This window comes from Adiantum capillus-veneris, chromosome 4, assembly GCF_014529385.1.
Source record: "Adiantum capillus-veneris isolate H3 chromosome 4, ASM1452938v2, whole genome shotgun sequence".
Classification (NCBI taxonomy): domain Eukaryota; kingdom Viridiplantae; phylum Streptophyta; class Polypodiopsida; order Polypodiales; family Pteridaceae; genus Adiantum; species Adiantum capillus-veneris.
This window is the reverse complement of record NC_140934.1, coordinates 83,454,512-83,472,890: the sequence shown is the minus strand read 5'-3', so window position 1 is coordinate 83,472,890 and position 18,379 is coordinate 83,454,512. Positions and strand designations below refer to the sequence as shown.

General features: G+C 41.6%; 1 pseudogene across 1 annotated transcript; it reads right to left on the bottom strand.

The window, feature by feature from the left end:
- Positions 1 to 9,662: 9,662 nt before the first annotated feature.
- LOC147459512 (uncharacterized) lies at positions 9,663 to 13,761 on the bottom strand (annotated as a pseudogene). Its single transcript, XR_015187727.1, has 2 exons — positions 13,427 to 13,761; positions 9,663 to 13,111 (listed from the first exon to the last, which is right to left on the bottom strand). The product of XR_015187727.1 is annotated as an uncharacterized LOC147459512 (transcript).
- Between the last annotated feature and the right edge of the window lie 4,618 nt (positions 13,762 to 18,379).

Sequence of the window (18,379 nt, the reverse complement as noted above, 5' to 3'; positions counted from 1 at the left end):
ACTTGGGTATACAGTTTAAGCAGTGTGATGGTGGTATTGCCTTGTGTCAGAAAAGCTACATAGAGACATTGCTATGTAAGTTTGGACTTGAGGATTGCAAACCTATTGCCACTCCCATGGAAACAGGTTTGAAGTTGAGTCTACATGATGCTGGCGATCCTGCTGATGTCACTCTTTACCAAACTGCTATTGGCTGCCTCATTTATGTATGCAACACGAGGCCAGATATTCAGTTTGCAGTCTCACAGGTCAGCAGATTTATGCATAGCCCAGGGTCTAAGCATTGGCAGGCTGTCAAGAGGATTTTCCGCTACCTTAGTGGCACTTTACATCTTGGCTTGTTTTATCCCAAGAGAAGATCATTGCCGCCAGACTTACATGCTTTTTCGGACTCAGATTGGGCTGGTTGTTTTGACATGCGAGTGTCCACAAGTGGTTTTTGTTTCATGCTTGATAGTTCATGTATATCATGGTTGAGCAAGAAGCAACCTACTGTGGCCACTTCGAGTTGTGAGGCTGAGTACAGGGCAGTCTTCACAGCTATGGTTGAGTGTGTATGGCTCAGACGCTGATGGGGGCTTTTCACAAGCCAAGCTCCCATACCCCTCTTCTCTCGTCCCCACCCCATGAAAACCCCCTCTTAGGGAGGGAGTGATAAAAGGCATTGGAAAAAATTAAGAAAAAAATAAAGTATGATTATGTAAATATATAAGAAAGGTAAAATAGGCCACCTCATGCCTGCGGGGCAGCCCATCCCCACCTTGCCTCCTTTTTCTTCACTGTTGCCCTGCCGTGTGTCCCTTTTCTTCTCCTCCACTCAAATGGTCAACCCCCTCTCTCTTCCCCTTGTCCTTTCTCTTTTCTCTCTCCCCTCAAGCTACCCCACCTCTCACGAATAATGCATTCTAACTAACCATATAATGCACCCTAACTCACATGCAACTTATCCTATCTTCCAAAATAGTATACCCCACCCCTTTCTCTCTCCTATCATATCCCATGACCCAAATACCCCCCTCTCTCTCTCTAAAGGATGCCATGTCTCTTGTCTTGTAGCTAAATAACCTCCCCCACACTCACACACACTCAGTTTCACAAAAAAAGGTGCCCACAGACCCATCCCCACCCGGTGGTTACCTGATTTTTCTTGTGTTCACACACATCTGCACACAGATTCACCTCTGAACACACTCCCCTCTCTCCCCTCTTGTAATTACTTTATTCTCCATGTCACCTCTCACTTTTTTTCATCAACCCATCTCTCTCTCTTAGTCTCTCTCTCATGAGACTGTTGTTCTGGCACATATACACACAACCAGCCAAGTGGGGCCCACAGTCACATGGCCTATGTAGATAATAATTTATTCATTTCTAAATTCTAGCACTACAAGAGGCTATTCATATTAGCAACACTCACACAGCGACCCTCAAAAAAAAGAATCCCGGCGTCGCTATGAGCGTCGCAAATTTACAAGTAAATTTGCGACGCTCATAGCGACGCCGACTGGGCTAAAGAAAATAATAGAGAGCGCCCAAAAACTCAGATCTCAGATCTGAATTTTTCGACGCCCTCAAGCAAGGAGCAGGTAACGCTCTCTCTCTCTCTCTCTCTCTCTCTCTCTCTCTCTCTCTCTCTTTCTTCTCCACACACACACACACACACGAGGAGAGGAAGGAGATCCAGGTATGCTCCTTCCCTCTCCTCACTCTCATGTTCCCTTCCCCTCTTTCTCTCTCCCTCTCTCTCTCTCTCTCACACACACACACATATAGTGTTTTTGAGAGAGAGAGAGAGAGAGAGAGAGAGAGAGAGAGAGAGAGAGAGAGAGAAAGAGTACAAACATAAACAAAAACGCACACACACATACATAAACAAAGAATGCACACACACATTGAGAGAGGAAAAGAGAGAGAGAGAGCATGCATAAACAAAAAACGCACACATTGAGAGAGGAAAAGAGAGAGAGAACATGCATAAACAAAAAAGGCACACATTGAGAGAGGAAAAGAGAGAGAAAACATGCATAAACAAAAAAACGCACACACATTGAGAGAGAAAGAGAGAGAAACTAATTTAACATCGTAGGAAACTAATTAAAATTAAAAGACCTAAAGATCTAGCCGACGAGGAGTTGAACTCAAGACCTATTATTCAAGAGGGAAATGGCATAACCAATCTATCATACTTGGCATGGGTGATAGAAAGGTTATACCATTTATCTCTTTTTATTGGCACACACATCCACACACGCGCACACACACAAGAAGAGGAGAGTTATAACTTCGTAGGAAACTATCCTAAAAGACGTTAAAGATTAGGTTAGATGTAGACTTACGTTAAATTAGATTTAGGTTTATTTAAGTTAAATTAGATTAGATTTAGGTTTATTTTTAGTTAGATTTACGTTTATTTATGCTAGATTTAGATTTACGTTATATTAGATTAGATTTAGGTCTCCATAGACTGCGATGCCTGCATGAAGCGGGTGAAGAAAGCCCTCAATGGAATATAGGGTATTGCTGCCTTCACTCATGGTGGGCTCCGTCGATCCAAAAGTACTGGTGAAATGTCTTCAGAAGATAAGGAAGAAGGTGGATCTTCAGGGCGGCAAGAGTCACTACATCCCCGACAATGACCATCTAGACAACCTCTAGTCATTCAACAGCAACTTCAAAGTTAGTAACAAGAGCAAGAACGGTCCAAAGGGCCAATTACTGTTGTCAGATGTGGATTGAGATAAGGCAGCATCACCGCCAGAAGTTTACTCTCACATCTTTAGTGATGAGAATGCCAACTCTTGCCGAGTTATGTGAAAAATTAAGTGTTAAATCAGTTTTAAGGTTCTTATAATGCCTGTTAGTTTAGTTCTTTGTTTTTAATATAACATAATTTACGTTAGATTTAGATTTATGTTATATTAGATTAGACTTAGGTTTATTTAGGTTTACCCACACACACACACACACACACACACACACACACACACACACACACACACACAAAAGAAGAAGAGAGTTTTAACATCGTAGGAAACTATCCCAAAAGACGTTAAAGATTAGGTTAGATGTAGACTTACGTTAAATTAGATTTAGGTTTATTTTTAGTTAGATTTACGTTTATTTAGATTTACGCTTATTTACGTTAGATCAAGTCCACGCAAGAATTACTTACGGTTTAGGGTTTAGAGTTAGACGAACATTGAAAAGATCTACTATGAAAAGATGTTAAGATGTTGTTAAGTGCTACAGCTACAGAAGAGGCAAAGGGGTTTTGTCCACTACATGCAAAACCTCTTAAGCCATCTTTAATCGGCTCTTAACCTCATAAACTCTCACAAGAGAAAGCTCTTAAGCTCTCGTAAGTGAGCTAATCCTATTCTCCTCAAGCCTAATCTCTAGGATCCTTGAAGCCAAGCTTTCTTAAGCTCAAGCAAAGCCTAATCTCAAAGCATTAGCAGAGCCTAACTTCAAGTTCATTAGCCGAGCCTAATTTAAACTCCTTAAGCCAATCCAAAGCTCTCAATTCACTTAGCCATATTTAGCCTTGATGACCATAATCTCCAATCTCATTAAGCCAAGCTTAAGCCTTGATGATCATGAGATTTAAGCCAAGATTCTCAAACGCTCTAAACCAAATCCTTAAGCCCTTAACGCGGATGAGCCTAATCTCTAAACCAAGTCATCTTAAGCCATCAAAACCTTAACGTGGATAGCCATTCGAATCGGGAAGCAGAAGCCAAATCGGACGGCCATTGGAAGAAGAAACTTCTGAGCCTTAGCGGGAAGAAGCACAAGGCGATACAAAGCAGGTCATTGATAATTTTCTTGTTAGCACCTGGATTAAGCCTAGTTTCATCTTGTAAGGAGCATTAAGCCTCCATTAACGATTGATTAATGATGACTACTGTGGATTAATTGGAATTAAGAGTACCGTTTGTTTTGAGCTCTGTCTCATTAATTGTGCCTACTGTATCTCTTTTCCCCACACCTCTCACAGCCAGGGGCCCGGTGCCTTCTCGGCTCACCTTTGGAACAATTATCCCCCAACAACAGATGCTCAAGCTTACACTAACTGTCGGAAAGGTTTTTGGGTTGTCAACTATCAGGACCCACAAGTGTGGGAAGCTATAGATGCAATTTTTTGGTCCTCGAGACCCAGCAAAGAAGGACCATTATCTAGACTTAAGATCCCAAAAAGGAATGCTCTAAAAGCCAAAGCAGGCCTCCATCGTGCACATTAATCACGCTTGGATCAAAGTTTGGATATGGTATCAAATATTCAGCAGATTATGTGCAACTTCTATTGTGACTATAATAGTCAATTTTGAAAACAAGGTCTTTAGTTGTACCTTTCCTTGTTTTATTTAATCATTAGTATTTCTTCAAATTCATGTGTTGTGCGGACTCTTGAGTTTTGGTGTTTATCAACACCACAATCCTATAAGATTTTCACTCTTTTTACCAACCATATATCAACAACTTATCTCATTTTTTCCCACTTAAAGTGGAAATTTCAAAATTACACAAATTTGGTCGATTTGGAGATTCCCATAATGCGAGATTTCTACCAAAATACCTAATATAGTCTTAAGTGCCTAACATACATATCCTGCTATTTTCTTAGACTTGAATGACTTGACCTAGTGAGTTCCATCCGTCTTTTATGGAGGTGATCGTATTGAAGTCGCCTACTGGGATAAGAGGGTTAGCCAATCCACTAATCTATGCCCAAATAGATCTCCTTTCAGAGAGAGAGTTAAAAGCATAAATGCAAACAATAATGTAGTTTAGGGGTTCCTTAAAAGAGATAGCCACCCAATGCCCCGATTGTCCAACAATATTACCTGATATTAGATATTCAAGTCTCGATGGAATGCCAATGACAACACCTACCTTACTTGTATAGTATTTGGAACCAAACCATTTGTGAGTTATACTGATTCTTTGACGGTTCTGGTGACCAGATGGTCATTGACTTTCACTTCTTGCAAATAAATAAATTTAGGTTGCTGATGGAGGTCACACAACCATTTTTTAATACATACTACTTTGGATGGGTCCATAAGTCCCTTGCAGTTCAGAGAGAGCCTGAGATGAGTTGATTCATTTTTTGATAGTTTTTAGGGGCTTTGTTGAGGAGACAAAAATCATGTTGGGGTCTTTGGACCTCGGGGGGTGCACTATGTAATGATGTTAATGTATAATGTGAGTTCGAAAGGAGGGGTTTTAATATACAAAACTTTTATGCAATTTAATAGAGATACATTAAAATAAGGGGTTTTTATATTCAATTTTGGAAATTTTTTCTAAAATAAGGGATCATTTTGTTCAATTAGACATGTTAAAAGAGTGGTTTTTTAATACCTCACGAATGCACATTATATAGGGGGGTACTGAATGGTGAAACCACAGAGCTTTGGACTTTTCCTTCTTCCTTTTTGCTTTGCTAAATTGGATTGGACGGGTTTCCTCTTTAACCTGGGTCATGAGGATATCCACAGAGTTAGGCTCAACAAGCTCTCTTGCTCTCCACCAAACTCTGTGGATATCCTCATGACCCAAATGTCTCTAGTGAAGTCACCATGAGCCAACTTTTCAACAAGGTTTGAGTAGCCTTCTGATTTAGTGAGAAGGGATTGGTCTTGTGTAGCATTTATATAGTTTTCACCATCCTCTAAGTCCTCAGAATATGAGGATAGCCCTCTACTATTTTTTGAAGGACTATTGGGGGGGATTAGAGGGACTTGAAGGGTTGGGGAGGTGGTAGGGGAGGGCTTAGGACATTCGTCTTCTTGTTGATTGACCAAATCACGTTGAGGAGGGGGACTTGAAGGACTATTGGGGGGGATTAAGAGAGACTTGAAGGGCTGGCGAGGTGGCAGGGGAGGGGTTAGGAAATTCATATTCATGTTGGTTGACCGGATCTTTCATCTTCCTTTCCATCATTATAGGAGGAATCAAAGACATCATCCAGTAAAGCCCCATATCTATTAACATATCTAATGTTGTTGTTTTTTTTAGGAGTCTTGCTTCTAGGATTGCCCCTTCTATTGACTTGTTGAAAGCCCTGATTGTTGTCTTTTGCTTCTTTTCTTTTATCTACCTGCTTTTGGACCCTCGGGGAGGTCACTTAATAATTAAGTGACTATCACGTGACTGCAACAGAAGGGGTTATTAAATTTTATTTTTTTCTCACATTTTCACATACCGAAGGGTAACATAAAATGGAACTAGGAAAAAACATTAGAGATTGAATAAGAAAAGGGTGTAGTTTGTTTGTCAAAAATTTATAGATAAGGATTTTTAGACATAGTCCTTGAACACACATGATATACACAGTTTATATAGTGACCCCCCGAGTTTGGACCTTAGTTGCAAGCTCTGAGTAGTCCTTGATAAAGTGTCCCTATTTGAGATAGTGAAAGCAAGCATTTGGAAGATTCATGTACAATATTCTCTGAGTATGCAGAACTTGCCCAACCTGAATCATCCTTTAGGGTGATGTATTATGTAAGAGGGGAGTCTGTGTCAACCTCTATCAAAAGCTATGGATCACATTTGGGATTGATACCATTAGAAGGTTTCTGTCCCAAAACATTGCGTACTTGCATACCAACTTGTTTGAGCTAAGCATAAAATTCGAAGGGGAAGTCTAGAAAATCTATCCAGACAGGTATTTTAGAAGGCTTCTTCCCCTTGGGATCAAAACCTTTATACCATTTGAAGACTGATAAAGAAGTGTTCCTTATGAGCCATTGAGCCCTGCTTATAACTTGAAAATCACTTTTAGCATCATAAAAAAACATAAAATTATTAGGGAGGTATTGAACTTGGGAGGAAAATAGGTTCCTGGATCGTATTCTTGGGAGATCCAGTGTTTGAGCACCTCTACAAGAGGTCTAATGCCATGACATAGCCCAATTACCACTCTTTTGTGCAGGTGTTTGAACCAGTTATCAAGCTCCACAGAACCTACAATCACCTTGTCTCGAGCTCTATCCTCATTGGTGTTGCGGTTTTTTGCCTCTTCACTACTTGAAGAGTCCTATTTTTTAGCTTCTGAAGGAAGAAGGCCTCCATCTTCTTTTTGTTGTTGCGTTTAATTCACTATCGATGCAGCCTTCCTAGAAGTGGTTTTGGGGAAACCATTTAACCTAATGTCCTCTTGTTGAGGCTCAATGTGTTGCTAGACATTGAAAATAGTGAGACATTCTTGCCATGCACAGAGAGACTTACTTGGAAAAGTCTCGGAGGAGAGTTTTGTTGATTTGGTGCAAGGAAGCCCATCTTACTCTGGCATGTCTAAGTTGGGATTATACGGGGAGAGCATGCAAGAACTTGTGCATCGATCCAGTACTGAGAGTCGGCCTTGACTGCAGGGCATGAGCGTAGGAGAGAGAGTTCAGAGAGACATGCCTTTGAAAAATGCATTGCCATGTTGAAGGCGTCTGATGTGTAGCCATATGGTTGGAAATGGCAAAAGGTGAATCCTGGTGCTGTAGGGGAATAATGCATGAGGATACATTCTCACTGCTCCTCCACTGAAACCATTACCTAATGCGTCCTGAAGAGCCATTACACCTCCCCTAAGGGGGAAGCATGAAGGAAACCCTCAGAGCCAAGTGAAAAGGAGAGCAAAGATTGCGGGAGAAGGGAAAAAGGAAGGAATGATGTTGCATGCCTAGGGGCACAAGCTCTGTACAGAGCTCAGAGCCATTCCTTATCCTCCCTTTCTTGCCTTCTCTTGGAAAGGGAAAACGTAACCTTTCATTTTGAAGATAGCATCTCCTGGATTCTCCTCTTCCTTTCCTTTAAAAAAGATCATAACACCTATTTGAGATACACTTAAAAACTACTTTTTTTTAGCATTGACTCTACATATTGGGCGTAAGGTGGAGGACCTTAATACCTCTGCGATATGTTCCCCTTCAAGCTTGTGAGACTCCTCGCCTGATGGCCAAGAAAAAGTATATCTTTGCATCTCAGGAGTCAAAAAACCATGGACAGTTGGGTATTGTTGGTCCTGTGCTGCAAAGCCTATAAGCTATACGCTTCCTATCCCACGTTAGACCTACAAAGGTAAGACCAAGGATCTTGGGTTGCTTGCAGCAGATGATGCTAAGCAAGGGCTTCTAGCAACGAGTCCCCCCCGGGCAGGAACTCCTCGAATGCAGCACTATGTGAGATTTTGTCGACGACGTGGGTAAGCAAATTGATGGTGAGATGAGACTGTTCAAGTGTTGGGGCTGTGGGAAAACTTTTCCTTAGCAAAGATTTTCTCGACATGTATGCCAAGTATGGCGTGTTTTTGGAAGCACATCAAGCTCTATTTCATGGGTGTCTACTCCAAGATACAGTCTCTTGGTATTCTTGACTGTCTTATATGGTCAACAAGGATTGCTCAGGAGGCTTTGGCATTCCTTCGACAAACGTGGATCGAGTGAGTGTTTCTCCCCCGGATGAAGCACCTTCCACTGTAGTTGTTTGCAAAGCTTTGGTCAACTTGTATGCCAAGTGCATGTGGTGCACTTTCAAGAGAGGCACAAGTTGAAAATGAATGTCCTATTTGGGCTGCGGTCTTTGGCAATGCTTGATTGTTTATATGGCTGATAGGAGCAGGGCTCGAAAGCTCTCAGATGTTTTCAACGAATATAGAGCAAGGGCTTTTCCCCAGATGTATAAGTTTCTTGAATTGCACTTAATAGCCGCTGGGTTAGGGATCTGATTGTAGAATTCTGTGGAGCCCCATAGAAAACTTCTAGACATCGTAAAGACTTTATTGAGCTGGTAGTGTGAGGGTTGCCATCTCCTCTAGTGTCATTTGTCCTATCTGCCATAGTGGAATTCCAAATCTTGTCTTTGTGTCTTCGTGCAAAACAGACCTATACTCAATTCTTTAGGAAAAAGTGACACTGTCTCGACAATGGAACCAACATGCTAAAAAGTAAACCAGAGAAGAGAGCAAGTAATGATTTAAAACAAATCCTCTTGCTGAAAGGTTGAGCTGATGGTTCTACCAGGTGAAGAGCCTTTTCCTGAACCTTTCTAAAACCCAACCCCACCTCTGATTGAGAGAAACAATGAATCCCATTGTGATACCAAGAAGTCTAAAGATTTGTCCATCTTTAATGGGCTTGCGTCCTAATTGAGAAACAATAAGTGGAGTGGCTCCTTCAGAAACTCTGGAACCTGTTTTGGAGTGGTTGATAGCTAAGCCACTTGCAAGACAAAAGTGTTAAGGCATTCCCAAAAAAATTTCACAGAATGTGTATCATTCCTCACTAATGCATTGGTATCATCTACAAGTTGCTGTAGGCAAAGATGACCAGATGCTCCTTCAATGGATATGCCTCTAAGTTTACCCTATTGTAGCATGTTCTTGACTAACCAATAAAAGGCATCAAGATTCAGACAGTAATTGCATAAAGCAGTGGGGATAGAGGACAACCCTCTGTAATAGATTTATGCAAAGGAATAGAATCAGACAGAGTACCATTGACAAAAACTCTAGCATTGGCTGCATTACCAAAAAGCAAGTGAACAAATTTTATGAATCTTTTGTCCAGATCCATGTCATGTAGGCTCTGAAGTATAAACTCCCACTCTATTCTATCATAAGCCTTGTCAAAATCAATCTTGAAGAATATGATGAAGTCCTCATTAGTCTCTTCTACATATTCACAACCCTCCCATATGGAGATAATTGCATCCAAAATGTACCTGCCTTTGATAAATCCTTTTTTTTCGCTTCAAGATAAATTGGTCCATGAGGGGGCTCACTCTTAAAGTTAATTAAGGCCAAAAGAAAATATCTTATGATTAGAAGCCAGACAGGTTATTGGCCTCCAATTTGAAAAATCCTCCCTAGAGTCCTTCTTGTGAATCTAAACTAACATAATATGGCAGAAGGGGGAGCCCTTTACATGTGTCAAAATCTGTGACATGAAGGCTAAACTCCAAAACTGAGAGAAGCCCCTATGCACTCTATAAAGAGAGAGAGAGAGAGAGAGAGAGAGAGCCAAAGGCGGCCGGTTGTATTAGTGAGTTTAATGACACCAGCATTTATGGAGGGAGAGAGACGAGCCAACTAGCAACTCTGAGGCTGGTGTCACACTGGGACGGGCGTCCCTCACTTTTTGCAGGGTGCCGCCCGTGGCTGCTGTCACAGTGGTCCTTCTCCAAAAACCTGCGGAAAGGAAGCAGCGAATCTTTCTTGGCCAAGTGGTACGACCAGCGGTTTCCTCGCTGACTGGCAGTGTTCAAACCCAGTCATGAGCACTCGCGCCACAGCTTTTGGCAGATGGCCTCCCATGCTGAAACTTGGCCGAGGTGGGAAGGCCGCCCCTCTGACAAACCCGAGCGGCCATCTTTCACTTTTTGGAGCACCAATGAGATTGCGCCAAATAAGCACGGCCATCCCTCCCCCGTCCCACCACCCCTCTGACAAACCCGAGCGGCCATCTTTCACTTTTTGGAGCACCAATGAGATTGCGCCAAATAAGCACGGCCATCCCTCCCCGTCCCAGTGTGACACCAGCCTGATCGATTGTCGAGAGGGACAAGGCGGTTAGAACGTTACACCTCACATGGCCCCGCCCCGCATTGCGACCTGCAGCGCGTCCCCTGCTGCTCTTTTTCCTTCACCAAAAGTGTGAGCATCCTCGTCAGATTCCGCCTTCCACTAGTTTTTGAAAATTGGAATACCTCTGCGATACAATATGCTGCGAAGTTCGAACGGCTTTCTTGGCAAATTGCGCCCCTTGAAGCTCCAGCAGCCTCCAGAAGCCTGAAGGCTGAAGGTCTAGAAAATCTTGTGCGACTCCTCGCCTGACGGCCAAGAAATAGTCTGTCCGCGCATGTCAGGAGTCAGAAAGCGATGGGCAGCTGGGTGCGGTGGGTCCTGTGCTGCAAATTAGCCTGGCTGTACGCTTGCAACGGATGATGTCTTCTAGCAATGAGCCCCCCGGGCAGGAACTCCTCGAATGCAGCACTATGCGAGATGTTGTCAACGATGTGGGTAAGCAAATTGATGGTGAGATGAGACTGTTCAAGTGTTGGGGCTGTGGGAAAACTTGTCCTTAGCAAAGATTTGCTCGACATGTATGCCTGCAAGTATGGTGTGCTTTTGAAAGCACATCGAGCTCTAATTCATGGGTGTCTACTCCAAGATGCAGTCTCTTGGCATTCTTGACTGTCTTATATGCTCAACAAGGATTGCTCTGGAGTGTTTCCCCCCAGATGAAGCATTTGCAAAGCTTTGGTCGACTTGTATGCCAAGTGCATGTGGTGCACTTTCAAGAGCGGCACAAGTTGAAAATGAATGCCCTATTTGGGCTGCGGTCTTTGGCAATGCTAATTGATTGACTATATGGCTGATAGGAGCAGGGCTCGAAAGCTGTGGGATGTTTTCAACGAATGCAGAGCAAGCTGGGCTTTTCCCCAGATGTATAAGTGTCTTGAACTGCACTTAATAGCCGCTGGGTTGTTGCAACCAAAAGCCGACTTATCAAAGACAAGAGGCCGATGCAAGTGTGCTCATTCAGCCAGCAGACCTGCAATCTCGTGGTCAGAAAGGCATACCTCATCTGCTTGGCCACATGCTTGTCCTTAACTGTTGTCTCTTCAGCAACAGTGGATGATTGGATGTTGTGAATGCCCGTGCACGTGCTATTGTTGTGTGTGCCTTTCAGATTGGGGTTTCCTTAATATCAAGAAATTTAACTCCAAAAAATCATTGAAAAATGTTAAACCAGTTGAGTCCTTTGAACACTCATTGAGTAAGATGCTTGGTGAAATAAGCTTCTGAACAAGGTTATGCAATTTAAAGCCTTACAAAAAGTATCTTCTATTCCACAAAATAGCCAAGAAAGAGAGTCGATAAGGCATTGCCTATTTTGAGCAAGCAAAGCCAAAAAAGTATTGAAATCCTAGAAGATGGCACCTTCGGATACCAAAACGATCCTCAAAAGAAGGTGCAATGATCCCCACATGATCAGTTCTCTACTGTAGATTTTCCGTCGAACTGATTTTGCTCTTCTCCTATTCTAGTATAGGATCTACGGGGCATGCCACCTTTACAATGGGGGATATTTCACCAGTCATTAGGCTACTGCAAGGCGGAAGCAACCGCCAGGTACTTGAAGCTAAGTGGCATATATAGATTTTTGGGGCTGCTGAGAGTATAAGGAGGCCACCTCTTGCAGTGGCATGAAAGATTTTGGTACCTGATTTTGGCCCAGGGAAAGACAACTCGAGATTATAGGAGAGAAGCAACCACTCATGATTCTCCAAGTTGTACTTGTACACCAACACCCGTTCTGGAATGCATAAATGCTTATGCTGGAACACCAACAAGAGGAGGTCTGCATCCATTTGCACAACTTGGTAAGTAGCTTGCAACATAACAGTGTGAGACTTAATGAATTTGGGCATGCTGATTCGGCTGATCCAATGTTCTCCGTCGAACAAAAACAAAAAAGGTAATGTATGAGAGCGCCTTAGATGGCCAGGGTGTTGGAGAAAGGCAAGTACGCCTTGATGGTAATAAACTGAAAACGGAGGGTTAAGAGGTCCATCATTGGAGTTCCATTGTACCCGTTTTTCCATTGTAAAGTAGCGCTTCATTGGATAAACCACCAAACCTGACCCTTCTTCTTGCTGGTGCAATGAACAATGTGTATAGTGCTGTACGACTATGTGACTACAAAATCCGCTATCCACAAATCGTAAAAGAATCAGAGTTATAGGACCATCTTTACTCCCTAGTCTTTCCAATCTCAAGTGCCCACATAGGCCAAGTTCAACTGGACTCGTGCAATCAGAGGCATCCAATACTGCTTTCTCTCCAGTGAAGGTGTTGCTAAGGACTAGGTGATGAATGTTGGATGCATAAGCAATGTGCTCCCAACACACCAAGCTTCCCACACTACAGATTGGTTCGCTCTTAGCCCCATCCACACTTGAAAAAGGCTGCACTGGCATTGTCAAATGGCGCCACTTATCACAATCTGGGTCAAATGCTACTGGCTCATACTCAAACAATTTCCGGAGAGAGCGATCCCCTGGTCGCTGAGTAGCAATCATGCAGTAAAACCAAGGAAGGTCAATGGGCCTGCCATCAACACATATGACAGCATTATTGATTGTTTGAGAGAGAGAGAGAGAGAGAGAGAGAGAGAGAGAGGTTGCGTTAATTGTGTGTGTGTGTGTGTGTGTGTGTGTGTGTGTGTGAGAGAGAGAGAGAGAGAGAGAGAGAGAGAGAGGTTGCGTTAATTGTGTGTGCATGAGTGTATATTACTCAGCACTGGGGTGAAAGAAGTGGACGAGAGAGAGAAAGAGGACGTTGAGGCGCTATAATATAATAGCAGAGTATTCAACATATAAATATAATAACTGCAGAGGGCTGATGATGACGATCAGTTTATACGTACCGCTCTCTTGGAGTTGTGAAAGGGAGGCACCAATGAGTTGGTTTAAGGAGGAGTGTACTGCGCGCAGGCTGAACGAGTCTCTGATGTGAAGCTTGGGCAGCACCTCCTCCGCCACCACCTCTCTAGGCACCGTTAATGCCCATATTCCTGATTGCGCACGATCGTTTTGATGACGATAACGCCCATCAGACGCCAATGCAGCAGCAGCGGCGCTTGATCCTGCTCCTTCTAGTATTTCCATTTCTGATAAACGCTCTCTCCATCCTTTTAATCTTAATTTGATTAATGATTAATGCATAGCCTGGGGCTGGTTCTTATAGCGAAGGATCATAGCCTTGTAATGGGCGCGGGCGCCCAGCTCAGCACAGCCGCCCCTTGGAAGGAGATATGAGAGAGAGGAGGAGGTTAAGAAGCAACTTGTGGTTAGTTTAAAAAGAGCGGCTCTGGAAGCCCACATCAAAGGGAGAGACCACCAATACTCTAGAAGAAAAAGGAGCAGAATGAGGCCAAGCACGAATGGACAGTGATTAGAGCCCATGTGTGATGAATCACTTAAGGCCCTGGTCATACAGGACCAAAAAAAAGAAAAACGAATGTGCCATCGTATGAGATAATTCATGTATGTAGCTTATACCTACTGTGGGGTAGCGTCTCAACCCTCTTAACATACAAAGAAGGAGATCCAAAAAGTACAATAGTGGAGAGATAGTAGATAAGCCACCTCAAGCTAGCACTTGCATCCCAATCTATCTCGAGACACTTAGAGTACAAATTAACTGGAATTGGTGTGCAGTTTAATAAGAGAACTCAACACAGGTATCCCAAAGACTACCACCAATGAGAATTATGCCAAACAAGAGGTCGAGAAAATAAAGGAGATCAAAGAGAAACTATCTCTGATTCTTCACACTAATGTTCCCAAAACTATAGTATTAAACCATTAAAAGAGGAGAAAGGATCTTTGAATTTCGTGTTGACTTTCTCATTGCAATCCACAGTGATGGGGATGGGAATGGAAGATAAATATTTTGCAGATGAAGGAGAATGTGAATAGAGGGAGCACAAGGTCTCCTTCACACATTTATTGATAACATATTTTGAAACATGGAGACAGGTTAGGATAAATTTTTAATTTCTCTTGTAGATATTGTTATTCTATTTTGTATAGGCACTTGGGAGGGTGTGCTTCCAAAAATGTAGGTGTAACATATGAGTTCAAAATAAGGGTATTTTATTTAATAATTGATTAATAATTCACAATTTTAATCTAAAAAAGAGTTATTTAATCCATAGATTTTAGATCACCAAAAAAATCATGATTTTCTTTAAAAAAGCAATCCTTTTATTAGGCTCATACCCTTTGACACACGGATACAACCAAAAAAAAAAAATTAGTACATGGAAACACGGAGAGTAATAATTCTTGGTATCAACTATCACAAATGAGATAAGAAACAACCTAAGTTCTTAAAAAAGAGAAAAACAGATGAGGTTTAGACTTGTGAATAGGATAGGGTTAGAAAAGAATGATTTGTTCATAGGAGGGAAAGCTATAAAACACCAAGCGTTGTTGATTTGTACTCAAAACATTAGGCTATGCTATTTTCAGCACGTGTGGAAGGCTAGCAATTGTAAGATCTTGGAGAAGGACACCTCATAAGCTAGCTTGAATGAGATTATCCACAAAGGCAGAGAATTGATTATTGTAGTTGGGAAGAAGAGGAACTCAAGGGAGTGGTGTCAAGCTATTCACGCTAACCTGACTCTTTGTAGTGAGTAATGTAGCATGGATATCAACTTGCCTTCCTTTGGTGCTCTATAGTTCTATGTTGTATTGCACAATCCCTCAAGGCTCGTGAAGAGCTTGAGGCTAATATGAAACTTTTGGATGCCTAATTCAATTCATCTACTCACAATTGTGAGTTTGGCAAAAAAAAAAGGGACTTGTAAACAAGAACATCCTTTTTTTTCCATACTCACAATTGTGAGTGGAGAGAAATTATATTATCTTGAAAGAATACAATCGCCCTCATGCAACACTTGTGCCTTGAAGTGACAACAAATCCAAAGGGTATGGGTACAACCACAACACAAACCAAAACATGCTACGAGAAGCCTAGATAGCTCAGTGCATGATTCCACTCTTTATCCTTACTACCTAATGTCCCTCTTTCAGCTCCTACAACATGGATGAGCTCGGTGCTGAGGTGCACTATATCTCCAAACTGGGCCACCACCAGTTTTGCCTCAAATATCCGAAGGTTCCTTGATTTCCAAACTTGAGTAAGGTTACAAAATCTGGTGATTTGGGTGCACACCAGAATGGCTTGGTTATGATAGGTCCACCCTCCTAGAATTAGGTCATCGATAGAGAAGCAAATGTTCTAGGTCTTTCATACCCATTTCTATATTTTGGCGGCCAATCCCCATGAGGTCGGGCACTTACTAATAAACAAATGTAGGGGGTCTTCAGAAGCCACCCTACAACCAGAGAAAGTGTCATTGCCGATCCCTTTAGTGCAGACCTTAATCCCAATTGGCATGGGACCCCACAACAGCTTCAAAATACTTCATGTACTCCCATTTAATCTCCCATAAGGCATTAACACTTTTTTCCATCGCTCTTTCGACCAATTTTCCCACCATATTTGAGTGGGACAGATCAATCTGCTTTGTAACCTAGCTCAGAATATCTATCCTTGGTCTTGGGGAGCAAGAACACTCTAGCCAATGCCTAGATTTCTAGTCTAACTCCTTAATAGGAACATCGTAATTATTTATCTTTCAATATACTTCTTCAATCTTTGTTTTTCATCTTTTCTTGATCTTTCCAATGTAATCTACTAAATCAAAGAAACTAATATTTTCTATCTGAGTACATTGCATGTTGGATTATTTTCATTTTCTCATAATAGACAATGTTAAGGTCCTTATGATTTTTTTAAAAAGTTCTTAGTTGAGCTTGAATTACATTAATCACAAAAGGTTACAAACAACCCTGGCATATCCTTTGCACATGGATCTCCATAAAATAACACATATCAAAGGGGACGCACCTCCACGAGTACTCTTTCGTGTGAAGATTATTCCTTCTACGAAGAAGTTTGCACCAACATGATTCTAGAACAAAATTTGTGTCTAGAGACTCACAATTCTTTTGAAACAGTAATGCATTTTTGGACTATCAAAACTGCTCTATATATTGTAGCTCTTACTATGCATATGCCAATCAAAAGGTCCTTATTTTCAATGCTTCTAGAGCCCATAGCATAAAGAAGGGAACTTCCAGATGTGTGAACACCCACTTGCAGACTGTGCTCGTGAAGACTCTGATTTTAGGACATCCCCAGAACAGGTGTGTGAGGGTGGGTGCTTGCATTTGATATAGGTACCTTCAGCTAGTCCTCTTGATTTTTCCTTATCCCTGGCTAGTACGAATCCAAAAAATACTTTCCAATGGAAAAGTTTGTCTCTCTCTTCGCATTTGGCCTTCCAGATGTTTCCAACTACTTGACACCATTTGCTTGTAGCGTACTTTTGGACCAGGTCCTGCTGAGGTGTTTGATCCAAAACTCTGTAGAGCAAAGCTTTTCATGAAATTTTTTAGTCTTGGGTGAGACAAATAGTCTTTCTCCAGACCACGTACAAGCTTTCCAATGAAGTGGTGTGGAGTAGGGAGGAAGGATTAGGTTTGCGATTTTTTCAAGTAATATTCTGATGAGAATCTCCTCTTGGAATGAGAGGCTTTTGCATAGCTTTTGATGTTCCAAGGATTTCCAATCTGAGAGATACCCATCACTAGAGGTCTTTGCAAAAAATATACAATTTACGCTTTTATACAATCTCAGTATACGTTAAAGTTGTATAAGCATTTGCATAGGGGAGGAGTTCTCAACACTCAACCTAGCATGGAGTTTAGGCCATGAGCTGGATTGAAGCTATATGCACCTAGCGAATAGTGCTACCTCTGAATGGGTGATATCAATGAAAGTGTACTTAAGAAAAATAACAATGTGGAGGGTGAATATAAGTGTACACCAGATTGTGTGTGTGTGTGTGCGCGAGAGAGAGAGAGAGAGAGAGAGAGAGAGAGAGAGAGAGAGAGAGAGAGAGAGAGAGAGAGAGAGAGAGAGAGAGAGAGAGAGAGAGAGAATAGTGGAGGGTGAAATAGAGTGCACAGAGACACATGAGAATGATCAAAGAGAATCCTTAAATTCCCCATATAAATGAAACAAGAAATCATGAATTAATGCAATTGCAAAATCTAGGTATACCATAACATCAAAAATGTAAAATGACTAGCAGAGCAATGGACCTTGTGTAGGGATCAACCGGTCCACCCATCCACTTCCACTATACTACAAACAAAGAGAATTTCACTTCGCAAGGAAAAATCCAGAACACATCCAACCTACCTGAGCCAGACATAAGTTGAGGTCGCTTCACCTCCCTCCATGAATCCCAGCTTTGAAAGGATCCCAAATACCAGCAGGTGGTAGTTGAATTATATGTTAAGCGTTAAATGTTTATACGTGGTTAATGGCTGTATAATACGATGGGTGGAATAAAACAACCATATTATATGGTGAAACATCAACAAAATCGGCCATCTGCATCATTTCTCTGCATTTTGATCGAAGTTTTCTTATATCAAAAAAAACTTTGATCGAAGTGCAGATAGTATATATCACTAAAACGGTGCTCCTCAGCATCATTTAACACAATCAAGTCTCAAAATATTTAGGAAAAGTAATTATTTTATCGTCCCAGATTAAAATTTTAAAAACTAAAAGATTAAAAAATTAAATTTAGGTTTTTTTTGTAATTAGGTTTAATGATATAGTTAAATATTGCTTTGAATTTGTAGTACAATTTGTTTTTGTTTCTAATTTTTTAAATTGAGTATTGTTGAATAATTTAAAAGTTAGAAACATTGTGTGTGCATGAGT